The sequence below is a fragment of the Leopardus geoffroyi genome, chromosome B3 (genome assembly GCF_018350155.1).
Source record: "Leopardus geoffroyi isolate Oge1 chromosome B3, O.geoffroyi_Oge1_pat1.0, whole genome shotgun sequence".
NCBI lineage: Eukaryota > Metazoa > Chordata > Mammalia > Carnivora > Felidae > Leopardus > Leopardus geoffroyi.
The window spans coordinates 9539965-9567803 of NC_059337.1; the positions used below are offsets into that span (position 1 = coordinate 9539965).

The 27839-nt window shown below is 44.6% G+C and overlaps 1 long non-coding RNA gene across 1 annotated transcript in view; it reads right to left on the reverse strand.

Annotated features, from left to right (window-relative positions):
* Nucleotides 1-6913: 6913 nt before the first annotated feature.
* LOC123582499 overlaps nucleotides 6914-27839 on the reverse strand; it is a 32890-nt gene continuing 11964 nt past the window's right edge. Inside the window, exons 3-5 of the long non-coding RNA XR_006704403.1 lie at nucleotides 21131-21253; nucleotides 11450-11494; nucleotides 6914-8129 (exon numbers count right to left, since the gene is read on the reverse strand). This is a non-coding gene — a long non-coding RNA (uncharacterized LOC123582499). The remainder of the gene's footprint in view (nucleotides 8130-11449; nucleotides 11495-21130; nucleotides 21254-27839) is intronic.

The following is a 27839-nucleotide window of genomic DNA, read 5'->3' on the forward strand; positions in this document are numbered from 1 at the left end:
GCACAATGTTATATGTAAGTTATACCTCAATGAAAAATAAATATTTAAAAATAAATATTTTTAATCTTTATTTTTGAGAGAGAGAGCACAAGCATGAGCAGGGGAGGTGCAGAGAGGATCCAAAGCAGGCTCTGTGCCAACAGCAGAGAGCCCGACGCGGGGCTTGAACTCACTCGTGAACCGTGAGATCACGACCTGAGCCGAAGTCGGACGCCCAACCAACTGAGCCACCCAGTGGCTCACAAAATTTAATATCATTTTTTTGTATTAAAAAATAAAAATATTTTTTTAAAGACAACCACTGGGGTGGAGGCAGAAAAGAAATAAGAACTTTTTTACATGTATCTCTTACATGTATCTCTTTACATGTATCTCATTATCTCTTTTACATGTATCTCTTCTTACATTTGCATTTTTATATATGGTTTTCATAAACATAACACATGGGAGAAAAAGCATAACAGATAAGTACATACATGTTTCCATATTATGAAAAATATCATCCTTGTACATTTCTACTTTGTTCATGGCTTTTATGTGCTATATGTATAGACTATAGACTATCTGAGTAAACATATTTGCATATCCAGGTGCACAGTACTGCCCCCCCTTATCTGAAGGGATATGTCCCAAGACTCCTTGTGCATGCCTAAAACACGCATAGTACCATACCCTGTATATACTGATTTTCCTATACATACATACTCATGATAAAGTTTAATTTATAAATTAGGCACAGTAAGAGAGTAACAATTAATAATAAAATAGAACAATTATAACAATATACTCTAATAAAAGTTCCATGAATGTGGTCTGTGGTCTCTCTCTCTCTCTCTCTCAAAATACCTTATTGCAGGGGCACCAGGGTGGCTCAGTCCGTTGAGCATCCGACTTTGGCTCAGGTCATGATCTCGCTGTCTTGTGGGTTTGAACCTCATGTCAGGCAGGTTCCATGCCAGCAATGCAGAGCCTGCTTGGGATTCTCTCTATCTCCCCTTTCTCTGGCTCCCCACACTCTCAAAATAAATGAATGAACTTCTTTTAAAAAAATAAAATAAAATCTTAAGTTAAAACTTAAAACTTAAAAAAACAAAAACCAAGGGACAAGGGAAAGAAAAGAATGCAATCACCATGACATGCCGTCTGGAAACTGGAGGCACCTGTGCCCAGGCCGGCCTTCAGGGCAAGTGTTAGTTGAGACCTTGGAGATGGGGCTTGAACCGCCTTCATGACAGCCTTTGTGAGACTCTGCCAACAGTGGAGGACCTCCCAGCCCTGGACCAGTGTCATCAGCATGGACTCTGCCAGACACGGGCACAGCATCATTGTTCATGGTGTCCTGTCATGATTGTAATGGCAGGAAAGCCTTGCAGCTGATAGAGTATGTGGGAGGCTGCCTTTGAGATCTCCCTGAGATGGCTAGAGATGGATGGAAGGCAGGTGGGGGGTTGGGGAGGGGCGGGGGGTGGGCAGGGTAGGGAAGGCTAACGTTCTTGTTCGGGGAGATCAGTGGTTTAGAGCCTCTGTCATACGTGTAAGCGGGGCCTTATTCTGCCATCCCAGACCCGTGGACAGGTGAGGCCCAGTGGCATATGCATTCCATATTTCATCAAATCTCTGCTTTCTGGCGCTGGGGGAGCTCAGTGCTTGGAACCCACGTGGTGAGAGAGTCCAGAGGGCACCGTGAGGACATCGGGAACGGGTGGGCACGCGCTGACCCTGCTAGAGGTTTTCATCCCTCCAGGTGGGCGGGGCCTGAGAAACATCACACAAACCGGCAGGTCTGAGAGCTTGCAGTGCTGGCTCGTGTGCAGAAAAAAACATTGCCCAGATTTTGGTTTCTGGCACACTCGGAAAATCCCATCTGTGTGACCTTGGACAAGCCACAGTGTCTCTTCTCTGAGTCTCATCTATAAGAAGAGAACGTTCTCTTCCTCGGGGCCAGCAAGGGGAGATCTGTTTATTCAACCCCTCCTCAACCTGCTTCACCCACCGCTGAAGAATGATACTCTGAATATGCAGTCTTCACAGCTCCGGGAATCCCAGTGGTAACCTCAGGGCCATGGCTTCTCCTCCCCCAAACTGTGGCAGGCGGGATGGAGCTGGGGAGGTGAGAGTAGCTGCTGCTACTGAGGCCTTCTTCCAGCATGTTCTCATTTGGTATCTGGCCAACAGCTTCCAGGCACCAGCAGCCCCTCCCCTTTCAGAGAAGGAAAGCCCCATAGAGGACCAGTTTTGCCATTAGCAACCCCACCCCCACCACCTGGGGTGCCCGAGGACCCACCTTTCCGGAGCACCAACTTCTCATCCTCCCGTGAGCCACACAGAGCCAATTGGTCCTCCCAGGTTCTGCTCCCGCCTACCCCCTCTGAGGACACTGGCCCCACTTCCTCTCTTTTCTCCCTGCTCCGCCCCCACTCCCTCTGGCCTCATTGCCACAGCTGGATCTTACTGCTCCTGAAAGACTTTGGTTTCTTCCTGGGGGTGGACAGAGTCAGGGATCTTGCAGGAGACTTGCCTGGAAGGGCATCTCTCTTCAAAGGGTCGCAAACCCTGGGACCCAGGCCTTCTTTTTCATTTCATGGGAAATGAACATGCATCCAGTTCAGCCAATTCAGCATGCATTTATTAGCATCCACTCCCCTCTAGGCACCGGGAACACAGTCTGCCGTGGCTTGGGCTGCAAAAATGAAATGCCACAGACTGGCTGGCTTAAACAGACATTTACTTCTCATGGTTCTGGAAGCTGGAAGTCCAAAATCAAAGTGCCGGAGGATTGGTTTCCTCTGAGGCTCTTATCCTTGGCTGGCAGATGGCCACCTCCCTGCTGTCTCCCCACATGATTACTTCCGTGCAGGATGGCCCCTTGTGTCTCTTCCTCTTCTTATAAGGACACAGCCATATTGGATTAAGGGCCACCCTAATAGCCCCATTGCAACTTTATCACCTCTTTTAAGACCTCATTCTCAAATACGGCTACATTCTGAGGTACCGGGCTTTAGAGGTTCAACACATGAGGTTGCGGGGGATACAATTCAGCCCGTAACACGGCATTAGCAAGAAATATTCCCTGCTCCTCTGGGAGCTCAGAGGTAAAATGGCCCCTATAATCTAAGGCAGTTTTTCAAAGATCTTGTAGGCAGCCTGAGGTCTGGAAAAGGTAAAAAGCCTGTTGTGGCTCTGGTCGCAGAAGCAAGGGCAGCAACCACACCTCAACCCAGCACCTCCGGGGAGTTTTCAAACCCATGCAGGGTTCACAGTGAGATCTGGAAAAGTAGTAACAGCTAGCATCTCTTAAGCACTTAGTATGGGCCAGGTGCCATTCTAAAAGCGTGAACGCGTTAACTCTCATAACAACCCATGAGGAACTATCATCCCACTTTACAGATGAGAAGGGGAGCACAGAGGAGAAAATGACTTCCCTCCTACACCGGAAGCAAAGTCCTGGAGCCCAGGACCTGTGCTCAGGGGCCTTACAGAAGCTGTGAGCTACAGCAAGCATCCCTGATCACAGCACCATCAAATCTGCTGCTGATGATGATTGAGATGATGGTGTAGAAACTTCACTCCTCAGCACCCTGCAGGGAGAGGCTGCGGGCTCCAGTTTTCTCTTTTCATTTTACCAGTCCTATTATAAGTGCTTTTTGTTGTAAGACGTCTGTAGTGTTTCTGGAAGTGACATGTGAATTATGAAGGAATAACCCTTTCCTGTGCAGACCCCCTTTATTCAGCCCTTCAGAGGGGAGTGGAGAGATAGCCAGACAGAGTAAGAGAAGGTTTGCTAAAGACATGACCTAGGCATTCAGTCAATGTTAGAAGAAGTCTGTGGGGCTCTTCACACTGTCGGTCCTGGCTGTGAATCTGTCCCACCATACGCTATCTGACACACCAGACAAACGGCATGATTTTTTTTCTGAGTTTTGTTTCCCTATCTGTAAAGCAGGGGATCCCACAGCACAGGGGGTGGGGGGGAGGATGCCCACATCAAGTGAAACCTGGAACACCATAGGAATTTAGTATGCGTGAGTCCCCTTCTGTACAGATGTTCCTGGAGGGAACGTCACCGGAGGCCACTGGCTGGTCTGGGGTCACTCCAAGTAGGAAACTTCTGATGTGCTTTCTTGGCTACCTCTGTCTTGTGGGGAGAGGGCTGGGGACTTTGAACCGTGGTCAGATTACCCCACCTATGGGCCCCCTGCTGGGGACAGAGACAGATCCCTCTGAAGGCGCAATTAAGCATCATTTGCATTTCTTATAGAGAACAGATGCTCATTTCCATCGAAACGTTCCCATATGGCCTGGCCTTGTTGCAATTTCCATCAAGGGCTGGTCTTGAATTTTACAATTAAAGGTGTCCCTCGGCCACTGACAGAAAAGGAACTGAGTTTCCATTTGGTCCCAGAGTTCCTTTGTTTGTCTCAGACAACAGGGAAGCCAGCCCTCTGGCCCAAAGTCCCTGCCCGCTTGCTCTCCCTGTCCTTCCCGCTGGGGGGAAGGGATGGGGCCTGTGCTCCAAACCCCGCTGCACAGGCTCACTTCTGCATGTGGAATCCCCACCTGGGGGACGCCCACATCTGAAGGTAACCACAAGTAACACTTTGCCCACCTCCCGGCAGTCCCTGTGCTTTCCTATTTTTGCAAGAATTGTTCCCCCTTGCCAGCCAGCTGGGCTCCCTTGGGAAGAACCGAACCCGTGGTGTGCCATGTATTTTTTTAGCAACGGGCCGTTCACCTCCTGGTCCTTGCGATTCCCTCCTCCCCAGGTGCTGCCAGATGCTAACTCTTGTGCCCCCAGGCTATGCCCTACATCTGGGACCCAGCCTGCCCTCCCAAATAGCCTCCCAGGTCTCCCTGAGCTTTGTCTTCTATCATGTGACTGTCTCCACACCCCATTCCCTCAGGATCTTGATGGGCTCTGAATTCATTCACTGGCTGTGTGACCTGAGTATACATCTCACCCTGTCTGAACCCTTGGCTCCAAATGGTAATTGGGGGTGCTAACACCCACACTGTTGGCTGCTATGATGAGTCCATGAGAGAACAAACAGAAAAGTTTCCTTCCCCTTTGCTGAGTGACAGGAAGGTTCCAGGATGGGATGAGGCATGGGCCAAATTTCTGACCCCTGACCACCCTCCACCAAGTGACTGCCCCTGCCCCAGCTCAGAGACCCCTGCCCCAGCCCTACAGATCACAGAAAACCTGAGCAGAGATTCCCCTGTAAGCACTGGGTTTAAAGGAGAACCGCTTCCTGCTGCCAGGACTCCATGGCTTTCCACAAGTTCACCGAACAAGGCTTAGGGTGCTATGTTGGTGGCTCACTGAGAGGTTGCAGCCCTTGGATGGAGGCCACAAAGAACAGACAGATTTGGTGCATCTTTGCATGTAGCAATTGTTTAACACATGATTTTACGGGGTTAAACCAACCGCCCTACTCAGAACCACCCTCCCACACCCTTTTCCCAGCTGAAAATTTAGTGAACGGGATTCTTTGCTGTGGGACCCACACGGAGGGCATCAGAGGGGCCCTAGCCAAGAAAGCTAGCTGGCATCACCTTGGAGCCCAGTCTGTGGGCTCACAGCAGTGAAGTATGTCTGTTCTTTTATGGGTCCCTTAAAACCACCTTCTAAAGAGCCACTTCCAGGGCTGTGGAGCCATCAGGAAAGCTGAACTGATTTTTGCCCTTTGTGCTACTGACGTCAGAGGCACAGCAGGCAGATCAGAACATTGGTGGGATGCTACATTCTGGCACTTTGTGCTAGACTCTGCCGACCACACATGGATGGCTGTTTAGGAGTGATGTAAAAAGTCTGGTGGAAAGAGCCCTGGAGTCATCTGGGATTTTGGAAACATAAGCTTGCCAAGTGTAGCTGACGCTTCTGGTTGCCCACTCAGCACGCATTTCTCGCCCACCCTCCTTTCCTCTTAATTCAGAACAGGCATCTGCCCTCCTTCACTCAGCCTTGTGCTTCTAGAGGGCTCCATGTAAGCCCAGGCTGAGGGGCGAGTCCAGATAAGTCTCAGTCAATCATGGGTTCCCAAATCTTTGCTGGTGATCGATTTAGATATGGGCACCTGTCATCTTTCTGGCCAACAGGACACAAAGGGAAGTCTACTGGCAGACTCCTGGGAATGTTTTCCTTGCCCTTAAGAAGAGACCTAAACCAGATATAACCTCTTCCCGCTTCAGGACCTTGTGACTGAATATGATGTCTGGACCTGTGCCAGCTACCTGGTCTCTAGCCTCGGGGTGGGTCAGACATATGGAGAGGCATAGAGCCCAAAGACTCACAGAGAAGCAGAGAACTGGAGCCCAGCAACCTCCTGGGCTTGTCCTGCCTATGACCTTCCTATGAAGTTGAGTTGAGGTTGGCCGTGCAGGCTCCCTCCTGATATACTAAGTATGCTTGGTCAAGTCTCTCCGGGCCTCATTTTCTACAATGTATAAAAACAGTTTGCTTTCCTCAAGCTACCCTGGGAAGAGTACCTTCATGGTTGATAAATATGGCACCCACCCATACTGGGGCATATAGAAAAAGATCGTATTCCTTGACCTACGACCTACGGTGGCAGCTAATAGAATCGTAATAATAGGGTGCTTTTTATTTTGTATATATTAAAAATTCTTTTGGTTGCATTAGTAGTCACACAACTTGAACCTGGCTTACACACAAATGAGAACTAATGATAAGGATATGGGCCTGTCTCACAGCACTCAAAGCTTGGAGTGTGATGTGGTCTTTTTTTTTCTTTTTTTAACACTTATTCATTTTTGAGAGACAGAGAGAAACAGAGTGTGGATGGAGGAGGGGCAGAGAGAGAAGGAGACACAGAATCCAAAGCAGGCTCCAGGCTCTGAGCTGTCAGCACACAGCCCAACACGGGGCTCGAACTCACGAAACCGTGAGATCATGACCTGAGCTGAGATCGGACACTTAACTGACTGAGCACCCCAAGCATCCCAGAGTGTGATGTGGTCTAAAGAACACATTCAGATCCACATTCCAGATGCCATCAGACCACCCCCTCTACACTGTGTTGAATAATGTCCCCCAAACTTTGGGTCTGCGTGGAAGCTCAGCGACTTTATCCGTAAATAGGGTCTTTGCAGATGTGATTGGTTAAATTAAGATGAGGTCATACTGGGTTAGGGTGGAGTTTCAATGCAGTCACTGGTGCCTGTATAAGAAGATATGCAGAAGGCACATAGAGAGAAGTGGTGTGAAAACACACAGGGGAGAATGCCATGTGACGACAGAGGTAGAAGTAGAGTGCCAAGAGCCACCCGAAGCCAGAAAACAACGCAAGGAAGGACCCGCCCCTAGAGCCTTCAGAGGAAGCATGGCCCTAACGTCTTGATTTCAGGCTTCTAACCTCCACAACTGTGAGAAAGTAAATTTCTGTTGTTTTAAGCTACCAGGTTTGCGGTGATTTGTTAGGGCAGCCCCAGGGAACTACTACGCACACCTTCTACTCGTCTGTTCATCCTGGTTATATGGGTTTCTCTTTTCCCTCTGGCCACAGACCAACCCGTGTCCTCCTTCACTCCTCCTTAACGTAGCTGCCACACAGCCACATAGCACATAGCTGCCAAAGCTTGCGGATTTGACACTTGCCAATCAAGCTCCGAGGAAGGGGGTGTTTTCAAGCTTATCTATCAACAAACAATGGGGTAGAAAAAGAAGGAAAGCAAACTGATTCTTAAAAAGCCACAAGTCTAGGCTGAGCTATGAAAGACTTGAGGATGGTCACCAGTGTTTTGGAAGTGCTAATGACACAATTGTAAGTAAATAATTGGTTGTCCTTACCCTGTGCTGTCTGCCTAGAATCATGAGTGGATGGTATTCAGCTCTGTGCAAGGGGAGATAAGAAGTGACCAAATAGGGGCACCTGGCTGGCTCAGTCAGAGCATGCGAACTTTGATCTCAGGGTCATGAGTTCAAGCCCCACATGGGGCATGGAACCTACTCAAAAAAATTCTTTTAATAAAATAAAATAGAAGTGGCCAAATAAAACTGTGCTCTTGTGTCAGTCTTCATCTCTGCAGACATTTCCCAGTTACAGTGAGGAAACTGAGGCACGTTATCAGAAACTTCCACAGTGAATCCACTTTGTCCAATTTCATGATTTCTGGCAAAGACAGAATCACATGATAAAAAAACTGAGTAGATACAGATAAACAGCCAAAATATGCCCACATTTATCTTAGAAAGTCTCAGCCACATCTGCATGGAAATGGCTGAAGCAAGTCTTCAGAGGCTGGTTGGTTAATATTTCCACAAGAAGAATTCCAGTGACGTACTGAGAGGTAGGAAACTTTTAGCAACTTCTTGGCCATCTTCCTGGGCTGCTGGGTAATAACCTATACTGGTGAAGGCTCATCAAATCTCTGTATGCAAATTTCACAACTTTGTAGAATCATTACCACAAAATTTCCTGTCTAGCCACCCATATTGCTTACAAATAACGGGTACAAAGCCTTGGTTACTGAAGGGGACTTTTGAGAACTACTTTGAGCCCTTTTGAAAAGTCAAGTTATTCCCCAGGTGTATTCCTGCATAATCGGTGTGATTTTTAAAAGATATTCTGGGTCTCTTCTTGTGGCAAAGTAAGTTCCTTTGGTGGGGTTTCTCAAGCAGCCTACAGTCACCATTAATTTCAGCCTTTTCCATGGCGGATCAATCCTGAGATCAAACATAGATGCCTTCCTGTCAATAACTGCCCCAATACACTGCTACGAAGTGGCCAAGATAATGTGATAAAAACCTATTGAAATGACAACAGTTTTCCCCGTGAAATGCATCCTTTGTGGGCAGATCATCCATATTTATTAGTGAGAAGTTTACATTCTTTAGGCAGTTTCTCTCTCAGTCACCCTCTCCACACCAAGTTTGAGACACAATCTGACCTCGCATTACACAGGCAGTAACTGTGAAATTTCATCCTCTCTGCATCCCAGCATCCTGTAGACTTGGGGGAGCCCACTGTGAGAGAGTGTCCAGTGTAGAGGGGCGGGGGCTGGGGATCAACATTCACTATGGCTCTTCAAGAGTTTTTTTTTTTTTTTTTTTTTTTAATTTTTTTTTCCACGTTTTTATTTATTTTTGGGACAGAGAGAGAGACAGAGCATGAACGGGGGAGGGGCAGAGAGAGAGGGAGACACAGAATCGGAAACAGGCTCCAGGCTCTGAGCCCTCAGCCCAGAGCCTGACGCGGGGCTCGAACTCACGGACCGCGAGATCGTGACCTGGCTGAAGTCGGACGCTTAACCGATTGCGCCACCCAGGCGCCCCTCTTCAAGAGTTTTTAAACAGAATATCATCATTAGGACAGAAGCAAAGAGTCCCCTGATCCAGAAAACAGTGCTGTAGTTCAACATGTGGATTTGCTCTTACAAGAGTCCCCAGAAAGCAGAAAGATAACATGTTGGAAGGATTTGAGATGCTAACAATCCACATGAAGTGCTTAGCACAGTGCCTGATACGTGATGGGCATTCAATGAATGTTAACTGCTCTTATTATTTGAAATGATGGAGTTTCTTTCTTAACATCCAGGATAATTCCTTGCACTTCCATAGCAGCCTAATCTCTAGACGACAGTGTTCTTGGGCAGAAGAAGCTGGTACCTAACATTCTGTGGCCAAATACAGCTCCAGACCCACAAGGGGCAGCAACCACAGCAATCCATAGGGGCTGCCTTCCCGGAAATCTACGAACCTCTCCTGGGAAGCCAAAAGCTTGCTTGACGCTCCCAGCCCCCACCCAACCCCTGATGCTCTGAGTTCAAGGCCAGGGAATGCCCCTTTTTAGTCAACGTAACATGGTTCAGCAACGGCTACCATTTGTAAAGATAAATACAAAAGAAAATGAGTAGCCCTGGGAAGGCTTCAGGCACTTGCTTTAAGTTTTAGCAGGTTCAGCATAGACTACGAGCTGTTCCTTAGGAGCTGTGAGCCCTTGAACGGTAGTCATGGCAGCAGAAGTAAAACCTGGAAGTCCATTGTTTGTTATTTCCTTTTTTTCTCCACTTCTGTGTCTGATTTATCTCAGTGATACAAGGCATCCTGACTTGGTTCTGGGTGGTCTTCCTCTGTTGACCTCATCATTGAAACACTTTGCTACCCCCTTGGAATCCTGGGAGGAGAGGTTATAAAGCATCAAGAAACTTTAGGAACTACAGGGACTCCTGAAAGTATCCCAAGACCAGTGATTGGGCATCTGTTGATGAGCTTGGGCAAGGTCAAGTATTACATCTGCCTCCTCCCAGAAGAGATGAGAGGCTGTGCACTAAGCCCCAGGCATATGACATGGGTGCTGCCTTCATCCAACATCTGTAGATTTCCCCAGTTACACCAAAATCTTTAAGCTCAAAGAATCCCAGCTCCTCTGTGGACTACCTGTGAGAAAATTGAGCAGCCTCAGTTCCTTCATCTGTAAAATCGGAATAATAATTATATCTACTTGGGGAGCCTGGGTGGCTCAGTCGGTTGAGCATCCGACTTCGGCTCAGGTCATGATCTCACAGCTCTCGAGTTCGAGCCCCTTGTCGGGCTCTGTGCTGACAGCTCAGAGCCTGGAGCCTGCTTCAGATTCTGTGTCTCCCTCTCTCTCTGCCCGTCCCCCACTCATACTCTGATTCTCTCTCTCTCAAAATAAGTAAACATAAACAAACTTTAAAAAAAATAATTGAATCTACCCTATAAGGTTATTGTGAGGTGGAAAAGTATATGTTAAACATTTAGCACAGCATTAGGCAAATGGTAAATGCCCAACAGAGGTAGCCCCTGCTCTTTGAAAGTTTGCATTATGCCACTTTACATTTTTTTAAACTTTTCTTTAAGTGTTTGTTTATTTGTTTTTGAGAGAGAGCACGAGCAGGGGAGGGGCAGAGAAAAAGAGGGAGACAGAGAATCTGAAGCAGCCTCCAAGCTATCAGCACAGAGCCCAACGCAGGGCTAGATCTTGGGAACCAAGAGATCATGATCTGAGCCAAAGTTGGATGCTTAACCAACTGAGCCACCCAGGCGCCCCCTTTACTTTTTATTTTTTAAACATGCCACTTTGCTTTTAAGAAAAAACCTACACTGGTACCTGCTGTTGCTAACTAAAAGAAACTTAAGAAAATTTTTGTTTTTACCAAAAAAAAAAGGTGAAAAGCAAAAACAGTGTTGAATGTTTGTTTTGCAGCGAATCGCTGTAGAGGCAGCACCCATCGCCAAGCCCCTGCCCCCAGAACTGCACTCATATGCCAGCATCAGCCTCCAGAGGTCTGAACTGTGTCTGCGAGCACCTGTGCTTTATCTCGATTTATTTTGTGCATCCGTTCTCAAGACGTGTCCTAAGGTATCAGAAAAACCTCAGAGGTTACTTTTTGGGTCTGGGAACACTCAAAACCTTATCCATATAAATTAATAGTAATTGCTTCTTTGCTTTATGCTATTTCAACTTACGAAAGTTTTTATAGGAATGTTCTACTTTCAGATAGCCAGGGAGACCTGTATAGAGAAGAAACAGAAAAAAAGAGAGAGAATGAGAAAAGCGATTACCAGGGCAAGTATTACCAGCCATTAAGTACCTTCTAGTGACACTCGTAGCATAGATCACGGATTTGTAATCTGGAGTTCATGACTCCTTAGAGGAACTTAATTAAATCGTATGTTTATGAGCATTTTCTTTATGCTTTCTTCTTGTGAGAAGTCACAAGCTTTCACCAGATTCTCAGATTCCCTGCTCTGGAAAAGATTAAGAACTACCATAGCTTCTATTTCTTAAAAAGAAATTCCTGGGGCGCCTGGGTGGCGCAGTCGGTTAAGCATCCGACTTCAGCCAGGTCACGATCTCGCGGTCCGTGAGTTCGAGCCCCGCGTCGGGCTCTGGGCTGATGGCTCAGAGCCTGGAGCCTGTTTCCGATTCTGTGTCTCCCTCTCTCTCTGCCCCTCCCCCGTTCATGCTCTGTCTCTGTCCCAAAAATAAATAAAAACGTGGAAAAAAAAAAAAATTAAAAAAAAAAAAAAAAAAAAAAGAAATTCCTTCTGTATGTAATAGATGAATCACTGGGTTGTACTCCTGAATCCAAGACTACACGGTATGTTAACTAACTTGAATTTAAATGAAAAAAATAAAAATTAAAAAAAGAAAGCTGTTCTGGGGCGCCTGAGTAGCTTAGTCGGTTAAGCGTCTGACTTCAGCTCGGGTCATGATCTCACGGTTCGTGGGTTCAGGTCATGCGTCGGGCTCTGTGCTGGTGGTGCAGAGCCTGCTTGGGATTCTCTCTTTCTCCCTCTCACTCTCTGCCCCTCTCCCGCTTGCACAATAAATAAATAAATAAATAAATAAATAAAGCCCTCTATCTCATACCCATTAGGATGGCTGCTATCAAACAACAAAGTAGCAAGTGTTGTTGAGGACAGGGAGATTGGAACGCTTATGGTAGGGATGTAAAACGGTGTAGCCACTGTGGAAAACAATACCACAGTTTCTCAAAACAGTAACCTAGAATAGCCATCTAATCCAACGATGCCACTTCTGAGTGCATAGCCAAAAGAATTGAAAGCAGGGTCCCAAAAAGATATCTGCACGCCATATTCATGGCCAAGATATGGAAAAGACCCAAGGGTCCATCAACGGATGAGTGGATAAACAAAACAGGGCCTGCAAACAATGGAATATTATTCTATCGGTCTGCCATCCACAAACATTCAGTTCATAACAATTACTCAAAATGCCATAGAATGGGTAGCATCTACAGCACAAATTTATTTTCTCCTAGTTCTGGAGGCTAAAACTCCAAGATCAGGTTTCTGGCTAGTTTGGGGCTGGTGAGAGCTCTCTTCCTGGCTTGCAGAAGGCCACCTTCTTGTTACGTCCTCACATGGGCTTTTCCTTGATGTTTGCACAGAGACACAGAGACTGAGCTCTCTGGTGTCTCTTCTCATAAGGACACTAATCCTTTCAGATCACGGTCCTACCCTTATACCATCCACAAACATTCAGTTCATAACAATTACTCATCATTTAAAAGGAAGGAAATTCTGACACTTGCAACAATATGGATCCATCTTGAGGACACTGTGCTGAGTGAAATAAACCAGTGGCAAAGACAAACCGTGTATAATTCCACTTCTAGGAGGGAACTAGTAGTTAAATTTATAGAGACAGAAAGTAGATTGATGGTTTCCAGGGGCTGAGGGTGGGAAAGAAAGGAATGGGGACTTATTTTAATGGACACAAAGTTTTAGTTTTACGAGATGAAAGGAGTTTTGGAGATTGGTTGCACAACAATATGGATGTGCTTAATACTGTTGAACTGTACATTTGAAAATGGTTAAGATGACAAATTTTATGTGAGGTGCATTTTACTAAAGTTTAAAAAATACGAAACAAATAAATAAAGCCCCACTGAGGGCATTGTTCAATTCTTGCCCCGACTGGAGCATATACCTTGAAATGAGATAGATCTGGGATTATCTCTGACCTTCCAGTAGACCTGAGCATGAACTTGAACAATCTACAAAAATGCTCTTAAACCAGGAGCACCTGGGTGGCTCAGTCAGTTGAGCGTCCAACTCTTGCCCACATTGAGCTGTGCTGAGTGTGGATCCTGCTTGGGACTCTCTCTCTCTCTCTCTCTCTCTCTCTCCCTTTGCCCCTCTCCCCTGCTCACACACACTCTCTCTCTCTCAAAATAAGTAAACACTTTTTTAAAAAACGTTCTTAAACCAAAATGTACATTTTATCTTTCAAGTGACTAAATCTTATTGAGCACCAGATTCCCTAAAGACTTGTTTGGGCCTCTATCAACAAATTTCCAGTGGTCAGGCTGTTTAACAGCCCTGGAATGGGTTCTCCAGCCTTTGCTAGACTTGGTAACCTTAACTGGTCCATGAATTTTTGGGACTGTGCACTTTCTCTGTTCCGCGTGTTTATTCCAGACAGCATTTTGTTTCAGAAATAAAGAACATCACCCCATTGGCATTAAACTCGGTGAGGTTGTTCGCCAACACGGTACCTCATGAAGCTACCATGAACACCTGACAAAGACCCTTTTGGTTATTTAGACACATCTGGTCCAACTCTGTAATAGAATCATTGAAACCAGGCTCTTAGTTTCACATCAGAGAGTAGCTGGAATTCACCCCATGAGATGTTTGACACAGAAGGGCCTCAGCAATCATTTCTTCTCTCCCCCTTGCATTTAAACACGAGGAAATGGAGGCCCTAAGAGGGTTAAGGGACTTGTTTAGTAGAAATTAAAGGTAGGAAAAGGAATCAAACCCAGGCCTTCGGAGACCAAGTTCAGACATATTTCTACTATAACAGGTTGCCTAACAAAAATATAAGTGCCTCATGAGTTTCCAAGCCATCTCTGCTCAGAAACCTAGCCAATCTGCTCCGTATTGCTTCAGCTTTAATATATGCACTGTCAAAGGGAACATATATAAAAATGAACATTGTTAGCGATGATAATTAAATCCTGGACTCATCTCTACATTCTGCTATAACGGCACGCATCACATCATCTTATAACTGTCTCTTTGCTGGCCCACCTCCCCTTCCTCCTCCACCAGACTGTAGATCCCCTGACAACAGCGATTGTCTTATCCCCAGCCCCGAGCACAGTACCTGATACAAGGCTGACCCCAGATAGATGGCAGTTAGACCATTGATTGGGCAAGCGAGGTATATACCGTCTATAATGGCAAATATTCATTTCACCCCTTAGTCCTAGAGGAAGCCAGGTGTCTGGGAAAACCTATGGCATATGCAGAGGCCCCAGTGAATTGCCAGAGCATAAGAGAATTCTGCAGATGCCTTGCAGGGTTTTTTTTTGTTTTATTGCTTTATAATAAAATTAAAGCCTCATATGCATGTCAGGAAGCAGAATGGCTGAATCAAATATTTTAGCATGTTGCGAATTTTAAGCATAAGATCTGCTCTATTTTCAGAATTAAGTCAGTTATTCATTAATCCTTTATGTATCAAGAACCAGGGTGGCCCAGCCAAAGATACGCCATCTGGCAACCAAAAGCGATTTCAAAATAAGCTTAACTCCTTCATTTACGTTTCTCAAAAACCATGAAGTGGAACTTTAATATACAGTCCAGAGAAGCCATTATTAGAAAGGCCTGACCATTTCCTGACCATTTCCCTCGCTCTCCTGTCATTGCTTCAGTACCGGCACGCTTCCGGATCAAAGTGGTGGAATCACACCACAAAATGATCTCTCCCGCCCCCAACCCGTAAAACAGTCCTTAATTCATTTTTAAAAAGCTATAAGCCCTCACTAGAAAAGAGAATAAGCGGCAGGACACAAATAGAAGATTTCAGCAGCATTCTGCAAGATGGTTAGCCCCTGGAGGGACCCACAAGAACAACTACTGAGTGAGCAGAAGTCCCAACCAAGAGTGGCGTGGCCGGCATTACACTCAGAAAGGCTCTCAGCCTGCCTTGAAGGCCTACAGATTCAGAAACACTTGGTAGAAGTGACATGTGAGGCTGCCACGGAGAATTTCAGAAGATGTATATATGGAGCTAGTGACCTCACCACCACTGTCCCCTGACACCATACCTCACACACACATGTAGAAACACAGACACCTGGAAGCAATACAAATTCCCTCCAGGCAAACAATCAGACAACTTCTCCTTAAAGCAATTGAATGTTCCAGGGAAAAGAACTCTGTGTTCTGGCTTTGAGAGGCCCAAGATAATAGACAGCAGTCTTCCTGATCCCCCTGAGACAAAGCCTTCCATTTGAGAAGCCCCACCTACAAGACACAAAAGGATGTAATCCTTCTGAAGGGATATGTAGCAATACCGAACAAAATCACATATGCACCTGTTCTCTGACCATCAAGTCCGCTTCCACGAATTTACCGAATGATACATACTCAAAACTATGCATAAGGCTATTCGCTACAACTGTATTTTAAAAAGGTATAAGCCCTCACTAGAAAAAAGAATGTATTTGGTGGGGGTTTTTCTTCAGTTTTTATTCAAATTCCAGTTCGCTAACATACAGGGTAATATTAGTTTTAGGTATACAATACAGTGATTCAACACTTCCATTCTTCACAACCGTACTCCTTGAAACCCATCACCGATTTAACGCATCCCCCCACCTAGCACCTGTCTGGTAACTATCAGTTTGTTCTCTGTACTTAAGAATCTGTTTCTTGGTTTGCCTCTCTCTTGCTCTCTCTTTTTTCCCCTTTGCTCGTTTGTTTCATAAATTCCACATATGAGTGAAATTATATGGATTTGTCTTTGACTGACTTATTTTGCTTAGCATAATAGTCTCTAGTCCCATCCTTGCATTGCAAATGACAAGATTTCCTTCTTTTTATGGCTGAGTAGTATTCCATTGTGTATTTATATATACACATATATAGATATACACATATATGTACACCACATCTTCCTTATCCATTCATCAATCAACGAAGACCTGGGCTGTTTCCATAATTTGGCTATTGTACACAATGCTGCTATAAATAAAATAACGGGGTGCATGTATCCCTTTGACTTAGCATTTCTGTATTCTTTGGGTAAATACCTTGCAGTGCAATTGCTAGGTTATAGGGTAGTTCTGTTTTTATCTTTTTTAGAAACTTCCATACTGTTCTCCAGAGTGGCCACGCCAGTTTGCATTACCACCAACAGTCAAGAAGTTTCCTCTTTCTTCACATCCTCACCAACACCTGGTGTTTCTTGTGTTGTTGATTTTAGTCATACTGACAGTGTGAGGTGACATCTCATTGTAGTTTTGACTTGTACTTCCCTCATGATGAGTGATATTGAGCATCTTTTCATGTGTCTGTTGGCCATATATATATATATATATATATATATATATATATATCTTCTTTGTAAAAATGTCTATTCATGTCTTCTGATCAGTTTTTAATTGGATTATTCATTTTTTATGTGTTGAGTTGTATAAGTTCTTTATAGATCTTGGATATGAACCCTTTATCGGAAATGTCATGTGCAAATATCTTCTCCTATTCCGTGGGTTATGTTTTAGTTTTGTTGATTGTTTCCTTCACTGTGCAGAAGCTGATTATTCTGATGAGGTCCCAATAGTTTATTTTTGCTTTTGTTTCCCTTGCCTCAGGAGACATATCTTGAAAGAACTTACTATGGCCAATGTCAAAGAAGTTACTGGCTGTGTTCTCTTCTAGGATTTTTATGGTTTCAGGTCTCACATTTAGGTCTTTAACAGATTTTGAGTTTATTTTTGCATATGGTGTAAGACAGTGGTCCAGTTTCATTCTTTCACATGTAGCTGTCCAGTGTTCCCAGCACCACCTGTTGAAGAGCCTGTCTTTTCCCATTATATATTCTTTTCTGCTTTGTCAAAGATTAATTGACTATACAGTTGTGCATTTATTTCTGGGTTTTCTTTTCTGTCCTATTGATCTATGTGTCTACTTTTATTCCAGCACCATAGTGTTTTGATTACTACAGCTTTCTGGTATACCTTTGAGCCCAGAATTATGATGTTTCCAGCTTTGCTTTGCTTTTTCAAGATTGGCTTTTGGCTATTCAGGTCATTTGTGCTTCCATACAAGGTTTAGAATTGTTTGTTCTAGCTTTGTGAAAAATGTGGATGGTATTTTGATAGGGATTCCATTAAACCTGTAGATTGCTTTGGGTAGTATTGACATTTTAACAATATTTGTCCTTCCAATCCACAAGCATGGAATGTCTTCTCATTTCTTTGTGTCATCTTTAATTTCTTTCATCAGTGTTTTATAGTTTTCAGAGCACAGGTGTTTCACCTCTTTGGTTAGGTTGATTCCTAGCTATCTTATTTTCGGTGCAATTGTAAATGGGATTGATGTTTTAATTTCTCTTTCTGCTCCTTTATTATTGGTGTATAGAAATGCAACAGATTTTTGTGCACTGATTTTGTATCCTGCAACTTTACTGAATTCATTCATCAATTCTAGCAGGGTTTTGTTTGTTTGTTTGTTTGTTTGTTTGTTTTTTGGTGGAGTCTTTTGGGGTTTTGCAACTGTATTTGTAATAGTGAAAAACAGGACCCAAATGTCATCAGTAAGAATGGGTTGAATAAACATTGGGACATCAAAACAAAGCCCTGCAACTCCACAAAGAAATGAGGAAGCCACCTATAAACTGCTGAGTCTGTATTCATGATATATTGTTAACAGAGGAGGAAAAATCAAAGCATCGAACACTGTTTATAGAGTATGTTATATTTTATGTAAGAAGGGAGGAAACATGAATGTAAAAATATGTATTTATACTTTTTACATAATGGAAGAATAAAACAAAACCAATTTTTAAAAACCCTTACCTAGATGCTTACTTGAAACCAAATCTTTAAAATGCTCACCTAATTTATTTATTTATTTATTTATTTTGTGAGAGAGAAAGAACGAGTGGGTTAAAGGCTGAGAGAGGGAGACAGAGAATCCCAATGCACTTTGCTCCGCATTGTCAGCAAAGTGCCTGATGCAGGGCTCCAGCTCACAAACCGTAAGATCATGACCTGAGTCGAAACCAAGAGTTGGACGCTTAATGGACTGAGTCACCCAGGCGTCCCTGAAATGCCCACTTTAAAAACAGATACTAGCAGACTCAATAAAAAAGCAAGACGTAACGATACGTCCTTTACAAAAAACACACTATAAACATAAAGATGAAAACAAGTCGAAAGAAAAAGGTTGAGGAAAGACCTACAAAGACGCCAAGCATCAGCAAGCTGGTATGACCGTAAGAATAACAGGCAAAGTAAACTTCAAGAGACAGTGTACTTACAAGAAGTCAAGCAGGACATTTCATTCCAGTAAGAGGTCAGTTCATCAAGAAAACATAACAATCTGGGGTACTTGGGTGGCACAGTCGGTTAGGCGGCTGACTTCGGCTCAAGTCATGATCTCACGGCTCCTGGGTTCGAGCCCTGAGTCGGGCTCTGCGCTGACAGTTCAGAGCCTGGATCCTGCTTCGGATTCTGTGTCTCCCTCTACCTCTGCCCCTCCCCTGCTCACACTCTGTCTCTCTCTCTTTCAAAAATAAACATTAAAAGAATTTTTTTAATGAAAAAAAGAAAACAAAAAAAAAAAAAATATAACAATCTTGAGTGTGCTTCATAACACAGCTCCCAGATACACGAAACAAAATTTGACAGAAGTGATTTTCCCAAGAGCTCCCTGTACTTGAAGAGGCTAAGTCTCTCGCTTGTCACTTTTAGAGCATGCCTGGAGTTGACAGCCAGCTGCTTGCCCTGAGTTAACTTTTTTAAAGGCTCCCCATGCCATTACCGAAAGCCAGCACGATCCACAGTCTGTGCTAATCATTGCCCCTAAGCGTCCAAGTCCTCTAGCCACTGCATCAACAAATGCCTCACTTTCCCCTCCCCATCTTACACCTTATCCAAATTAACCACAGGTAGAGAGCATCAATGGTGATGCCATTGCATGCCAGGTGTGATCACCCCCTTGTCACTAATAGTGGGGTCCTTAAGACTTCAGCTGGGCTGTGATCCAGCTCTGACATTCTGTCTGTTTTCTGGGGTCACACCTGTTCTCAACTCTCTCCGAGTCTCCCAGACAGCAGAGCCTGAGGCAATCTCAAAGACCTAGAGTTTGGAGAAGAGGGAATGAGACAGGGAAGTGGGAGAGCCATTAGGAGGATGCCAGCTGGCCATTGCCTTAATGTGCACGGTCCTGTGAGACCATCTGTTTCTCAGCACAATCTGTCTAGGAGCGGAGAAGGGGGGGGGGCGGTGAGATCTGATCAACTGGCTCCCATGTCCACTGTCAAAGCGTGGCCCTGGGGATGCACCCAGTGGGGACCCCCATTGTCTGCCACTTCAGCCTTAGCAGGAAAGCCTCTAGGCATGGGGGAAGAATCACATAGCATGGGCACAAAGGAGGTGCTGTCCAGGCACACACGATGGTGATCAGAGTCCATGGAAAGATGCTTCTAGAGGCAACAGCTCCAACAGGACATCTGAGGCAAAGAATCCAGATGGTACATAGGAGGGCTCTGATACAGAATATGTACAAAACCTACACCAAACAGTACATTCAAATGTGAAATGTTGGATGCTTTTCCCTCAAGTTGCAGAGAAAACAAAGTTGCCTAGGAGCTCCATTTGTATCAAAAATGAACCTGGGGTCAAAGGGAGTTCGGTAAAGGAGAAGGAAGTAGGAACTATAAGGATTGGAAAGGAAAAAATAAAGCTGTTATTATTCACGGAGAATATGATTGTGTGCTTAGAAAATTCAGAAGAATCTATACATTAACTATTAATAATGAATTTATTCGAAACCATGAGAAAAAAAGTCCGTTTAAAAATCAATTGTATTTTGGGGCACCCGGGTGGCTCAGTTGGTTGAGCATCTGACTATGACTCAGGCATGACCTCACTGTTCATGAGTTCGAGCCCCACATCAGGCTCTCTGCTGTCAGCAAGGAGCCTGCTTGGGATTCTCTGTCCCCCTCTCTCTTTGCCCCTTCCCCACTTATGCTGTCTCTCTCTCTCAAAATAAATAAATAATCAATTGAAAAAAAAATCAATTGTATTTTCACATAGGAGCAACATGCTAATAAAAAATGAAATTTTAGGGATGTCTGGGAGGCTCAGTCAGTTAAGCGTCTGACTCTTGATTTTGGCTCAGGTCATGATCTCACGGGCTCTGTGCTGACAGTACAGAGCCTGCTTGAGATTCTCTCTCTCCCTCTCTCTCTGTCCCTCCTGCACAAGTGTGCATTCTCTCTCTCTCTCAAAATAAATAAATAAACACTTTCAAAACAAAATTTCAAAATAAATGCCACTTAGGGACACCTGGGTGGCTCAGTGGGTTAAGTGTCCAACTTCGACTCAGATCATGATCTCACAGTTTGTGCTGACAGCTCAGACCCTGGGGCCTGACTCAGATTCTGTGTCTTCCTGTCTCTTTGCCCCTCTCCTACTCCCCCTTGTCTCTGTCTCTCTGTCTCTCTCTGTCTGTCAAAAATAAACATTAAAAAAGTTAAAATAAATTCCTTTTAGGACAGCATCAAAATCATCAAACATTGCCTGCCTTTGGAGCCTATGGATGTAGAACATATAGCTCAAAAATGATTATTTTTAAAAAGAGAAAACAAAACAAAAATACTCAGGGTTCTGGAGCTGTAGATTTCCATTTCCATTTCACTTTGTTCATGTTGCATATTTCTCCCCGGCAGGGTCCAGATCCCATCTATGTGAGAGTCTCTCTCTCTCTCTCATAGGGTGAGACCTGCCATGTGGATTGAAAGAAAAATAATTAATGGTAGAAATAATGCTGCAAGACTGCTTCTGGAGGCCTCCTGGGGAAAAGCCAAGCACGCTCCGGGATCCGGCACGGCAACTACACACAGCAGCCAGGATCTGAAAGCAGAGTGAAGAAATGTTACAAACCTAATGATGCAGCAGGAGGCTGAGAGCCTCCGGCCCCTCTGTCCTTCAACCACCTTCAACCACCTTCAACCAACCGCCAACCAACCACCTTCAACCAACCATCAACACGGTGGTAATCGATCTGCTCCACATCTCTGTGAGTCAAAAGGGAGACGACTTTTTTCTCACCTTCGGGAGAAGGAAGCTGTGTCACTTCCAAGGGATTCTGGAGAAGTTCCTTAGGGGTTGGTTGGAAGCTCTTCGAGCACTTTCACCCACTACCGTACCCAGAGCCCTGGCACCTCGCCTCCCAGCCTCCACTCATTTCACCAACTGCCCCATTTTGTTTGTTTGTCTAAAATAAGTTTTCAAAGTGTGATGTTGCAACCATACGTCCCACACTTTGTCACGTTCTGCCAGGACATTCTTTTGGGACTTCAGAAGCCTGTCTTGCCTGACATGTTAGACTCCAGGACCTTTTACCCACAGGGCACTTCGGCGGAGGTGACTAAGGTCGACAAGCTTTTAGAGGACCTACTGTAGTGTTAGGAACCAGGGGAAACACATGTGCTCTAAATATTAAAAAAAAAAATCAATATAAATACATATTTAAACGTCTATCGAATGTAACACGAGGCAGCTAATCGATTGCAACTCCAGTCAGCTATTCGTTGGTTTTGCATGAATTACGTTCAGTCTGGCTCCAGGGTTCATTTCCATGTGTTTTGGGCGGTGCAGTCTCTAAATTGAGCAGCACCCCTGCCCTTCCGAAGTCTTACATGGCCCCCCCAGAACTCTCAAGGTGGATCTGCAGACTAGGACACCTTTCAGGAGTTTCACAGGGTGAAGATTAAATGAGAACATAGAAATTCAAGTGCTTTGAAAGAAGTGTCTGCACAAATGCCAATAAATTTTTTAAGGTTCTTTGAGGACCTCTTCTGTCATTCTTTATCCTCTCCTTTTTCAAGATCAGAGAATGAGTCATGGCTCCCTGGAGACACTCCTACCCCCACCTCCTACTCCGGTTTCTCTGCTCACTCAATCCCACTCTAAATCTGCTACCCGGGCCCAGACAAAACGCAAGCAAAGGGAAATTCTCCGTCATTTCTTGTGCCCCATGGAAACTTGGTTTTTCTAAGTCTCACACATGGTGTTACACTATTTGCCAAGGGAAGCACCAGTTGAGGAAGGCTTTGGGACCTGGATTCCCAGGGGCAAATCTCGGGATGAGTAAGTGTCCCCAATGTCCCCTCTCCATTGTCATCTGTCCTGCTTGGAACCCTTCCCCATACCCCTTAAAATGTTCCTGGAATATTTAGCTCTTAGTTTTCTCCATGATGCAGGAAGAGGGGTGTTTCTTCCTGTCTTCCTCCCTATCTTTTTAGTTTGAAAGTTCCTTTCATCCAAAGCAGGATATTCTCTCATTACTGTTAATTCATGGGCAGAGGATGGTAATGATAATTATGACACTAATTATTGACCCAACTTCCTCCAGTCTGCTGACAGTGCAGCCATGAGAAGCAGAGCACTGCAAGACCACACTTCTTTCTGGGGTTTCTCCAGCTGCTGTTTGGATGTTAAAAACCATATTTATGATCTCTAGCATTTACTAGAGAACAATGTGATTAATCAAAATTTTGTTAATGGTAAAAAATTTCCAGGGCGCCTGGGTGGCTCAGTCGGTTGAGCATCCGACTTCAGCTCAGGTCATGATCTCACAGTTCATGGGTTCGAGCCCCGCGTCGGGCTTTGTGCAGACAGCTCAGAGCCCGGAGCCTGCTTCGGATTCTGTGTCTCCCTCGCTCTCTGCCCCTCCCCCGCTCATGCTCTGTCTCTGTCTCTGTCTCTCTTTCTCACAAAACATATTTTCAGAAATTTCACTGGAGTGTTAAAAGACCTCAAGTCAGGAAGAAAGCAACAGGTGTTCTCGGAGGAGCTAATATTTCCCCACACTTCACTTTACCTTCTGTGCAGTTACAGAGGTACAGACAGAAATAGAAATTTCCTTCACTGCTCAGCAAACCTGCTTCTCCACCATCTCTGCTCCATTTCTGAGCCTGACATTGTTCATTGAGTCACCCTCTGAACCTTGGAGGCACTTTCGATTTCTCTGGAAATCAGCGTTCCAGGCACTGTCGGGTGCCTCATCGACGGTGCCCCGTCTCTACCTGGCGAGCACTGCTGTTCCATCCAGCCTGTTATCCTGACTCCCCAACTGGCATCTGATTGGTCTCCCCACCTGGAGCCTCTACCCACATACCCTCCACAAACTGAGGCTTCCTACGCTGCAGACCATATCGTTAAGAGCCACAGAGATTCCCCTACCCCTGATAGTCGGGGTTAAGGGGTTAAGGAAATTGCCTTATATTAGCAAATTAGGCTTCTTTTTTTTTTTTAACGGAAGTATTAATTTTACTAAGTTTCTTTTTCTTGCCTCTCTAAAACTCAGCAGGTAGAATTCTTTTTTTTTTTTTTAATTTTTTTTTTCAATGTTTATTTATTTTTGGGACAGAGAGAGACAGAGCATGAACGGGGGAGGGGCAGAGAGAGAGGGAGACACAGAATCGGAAACAGGCTCCAGGCTCTGAGCCATCAGCCCAGAGCCCGACACGGGGCTCGAACTCACGGACCGCGAGATCGTGACCTGGCTGAAGTCGGACGCTTAACCGACTGCGCCACCCAGGCGCCCCTCAGCAGGTAGAATTCTTACTGAATCTACTGATATGCTGTATCATATTAACATATTCCCCTCTTTTATGCCATTTTAACCCTCCTGAGATAAACGTTACTTCCTTGTGATAGCAGATAATTGTTTTCCGTTGAATTCAGTTTGCTAGTGTTTTGTTTGGGATTTTCACAGCTATGACTTTCAATAATTAGGGGTTTGCAAAGCAGTGATTTTCCAACAGTCAGCTGTAGGGCCCTGGGTTTCCACGGAGGCCCTGAGTGTAGCTGGGGCAGGGAGGAAGCCAGGGGGGAGGGTGGTGAATGCAGGTAAGAGGCTTCATTGAAGCTCTCCGCTCTGCCTCAGCTGGAGATGCTTCATTCTTCGAAACCTCCTTCACACATGGGGCTTCTACATGTGGTTTTAGTATTCACGTTGGAGTGAAAGGTATCGGTGGTTTTCCATCTCTTCATATATCCTGACACACTTGAAATAGGCACGGGAAATAGTCTGTTCCTTAAAATCATTTGGACTTGGGTCCTCTTAATTGGGGGGGTGGGGGGGTGTAGTAAGAGGGTCAGTAACTTTGAAGACTTTTTGGATTGAAATTTGTATTGAGAATATTGGAGATGCCCATGCAATTGTAAGAAATAATACAGAGAGGTTCCTTGTACACTCTGCCCAATTTTCCCCAATGCTGATGTTTTCAAAACTACGGTATGGGCCGCCTGGGCGGCTCAGTCGGTTGGGCGTCCGACTTCAGCTCAGGTCATGATCTCATGGTTTGTGGGTTCCAGCCCCACGTCGGGCTCTGTGCTCACAGCTCAGAGCCTGGAGCCTGCTTTGGATTCTGTGTCTCTCTCTCTTTCTGTTCCTCCCCCACTCGTGCTCTGTGTCTCTGTCAACAATAAACATTAAAAACAAAACTAAAAAAAAAAAAAACATAACTATGGTAAGCTGACAGAATATTGGCATTGATATAATTTATCAGTCTTTTTTTTTTAAATTTTTTTCAACGTTTATTTATTTTTGGGACAGAGAGAGACAGAGCATGAACGGGGGAGGGGCAGAGAGAGAGGGAGACACAGAATCGGAAACAGGCTCCAGGCTCTGAGCCATCAGCCCCAGAGCCCGACGCGGGGCTCGAACTCACGGACCGCGAGATCGTGACCTGGCTGAAGTCGGACGCTTAACCGACTGCGCCACCCAGGCGCCCCATAATTTATCAATCTTATTTGGATTCCCCCAGTTTTAGTTGTACTTGTATGTGCGTGTGTGTAAGAAATATACAATTTTGTGGGTTCAGGTATCGACCACCACAGTTAAGCTACTCAAGTCAACAGCCCCTACATCACAGGGATGAGTCATGCTGCCCTTGTATAGTCACACCTGCACCCCTCCTGGCACCCCTTCCCCTACCCACTTCTCATCCCTGAAAATCACGACTATGTCCTCCATTTCAAAATGTTTTCATTTAAAAAATGTTATATGGGGGCACCTGGGTGGCTCAGTTGGTTGGGCTACTGCACTTTTCATTTCAGCTCGGGTCATGAGTTCCAGCCCTGTGTCAGGCTCTGGGCTGACAGCACAAGCCTGCTTGGGATTCTCTCTGTCACCCTTCCTCTGTCCTTCCCCTGCCCATGCTCATGCTCTCTCTCTCTCTCTCTCTCTCTCTCTTGCTCTCTCTCTCTCTCTCTCAAAACAAAATAAGAAACATTTTATAAAAAAGATATTGGGGTACCTGGATGTGGCTCAATCAGTTAAGCGTCCAACTCTTGATTTAGGCTCAGGTCATGATCTCGCGGTTCGTCAGTTCAAGCCCTGCATGGATAGTGTGAAGCTTGCTTGGGATTCTCTCTCTCTCTCTCTCTCTCTCTCTCAAAATAAATAAATAAACTTTAATAAAAAAGACATTTATTTTTAAAAAAAGATGTTAATGTCTTAAAAAAATTTTTAACAAAAAATAAAAATGCTATCTGAATGGAACCATCCAGTGTGTGACCTATTGGGATTGGCTTTTGTCACTCAGCTTAAGTCCCTGGCAGGGCACCTGGCCGGCTCAGTCAGTGGGGCATGTGACACTTGACCTCAGGGTTGTAAGTTCATGCCCCATGTTGGGTGTAGAGTTTACTTTAAAAAAAATTGTTTTTAATGTTTTTATTTATTTTTGAGGGAGAGAGAGAGACAGAGCGTGAGCGGGGGAGGAGCAGAGAGAGTGGGAGACACAGAATCCGAAGCAGGCTCCAGGCTCTGAGCCGTCAGCACAGAGCCCGATGCAGGACTCGAACCCACAGACTGTGAGATCATGACCTGAGCCAAAGGCATTTACTTTAAAAAAATAATAAAATAAAACAAAGTCCTTGGCTATTCGCCTGAACCAATAGTTTTTTCCCTTTTTATTGCTGAGTGCTGTTCCATGGCATGAATGACCCATGGTTTAACTGTTCATCTGCTGAATGACACCTGGGTTATTTTCAGTTTGGGGCTATTACAAATGAAACTGCTATGAACATCTGCATATGCGTTTTTGTGAGAACATAAGTTCTCATTTCTCTGGGATAAATGCTCAATTGCTGGGTTAGATGGTAAGTGCATATTCCGTTTTATAAGAAACTGCCAAACTTGTTCTCCAGGGTGGCAATGCCATTTTGTATCCCCACTAGCAAACGTATAAGGGATCTATGTTTCTGTGTTTCCTCCCCAGCATTTGGTGTTGTCACTATTTTTTATTATAGCCATTCTGATAGGTAGGTAGTGAGAGCTTATTGTGGGGTGGGTGGGTTTTTTGTTTTTGTTTTTGTTTTTGAGATATAATGAACATATGACATTATATTAAGTTTCCAAGTTCATTGAGGTTTTGTTTTTTAATTTTTTTTAATGTTTATTTATTTTTGGGAGAGACAGAGACAGAATGCGAGTGGGTTAGGGGCAGAGAGAGAGGGAGACATAGAATCCGAAGCAGGCTCCAGGCTCCGAGCTGTCAGCACAGAGCCCTACGCAGGGCTTGAACTCACGAGCTGTGAGATCATGACCTGAGAGGAAGTTGGCCGCTCAACTGACTGAGCCATCCAGGCACCCCATTGTGGTTTTAATTTACATTTCCCTGATGGCTAATAAGGTTGAGCATCTTTTCATGTGCCTATTTGTCATCTCATACTCTTTTCAATAAAATCCAATATTCATGTCTTTTGCCTGTTTTCTTATTGGATGATTTGCTAACGCTTTGATTGTTGAGTTTGAGACTTCTTTTTATAATCCAGAAACTAGTGCTTTGTTGGATGTGGGTTTGCAAATACGTTTTTCCCCAGTGTCTAAATGTCTCTATACATTCTTTTTTTTTTTTACTTAAATTTTTTTCATGTTTATTTATTTTTGAGAGACAGAGCATGAGCAGGGGAGGGGCAGAGAGAGAGGGGGACACAGAACTCAAAGCAGGCTCCAGGCTCTGAGCTGTCAGCACAGAGCCCCATGTGGGGTTCATATGAATTTTAGTATAAGCTTGTTTATGTTTCTAAAAACCGTGCTGATGTAGTAATAAGAATTGTATTAAACCTATCAATCAATGTGGGGACAATTGGCATCTTTACTAGGTTGTTTCACAATCTATAAACACAGTGTCTCTCCATTTACCTATTTCCTCTTTGATATCTTTCATCAATTTTGTACACATAAAGTACCTGTTTTGTTACATGTATAATCCAATGATTTCATTTTCACTAGAGCCACTGTAGACATTGTGTTTCTATTTTCCTTTCTTGCATGTTCATTGTGATTGTATATA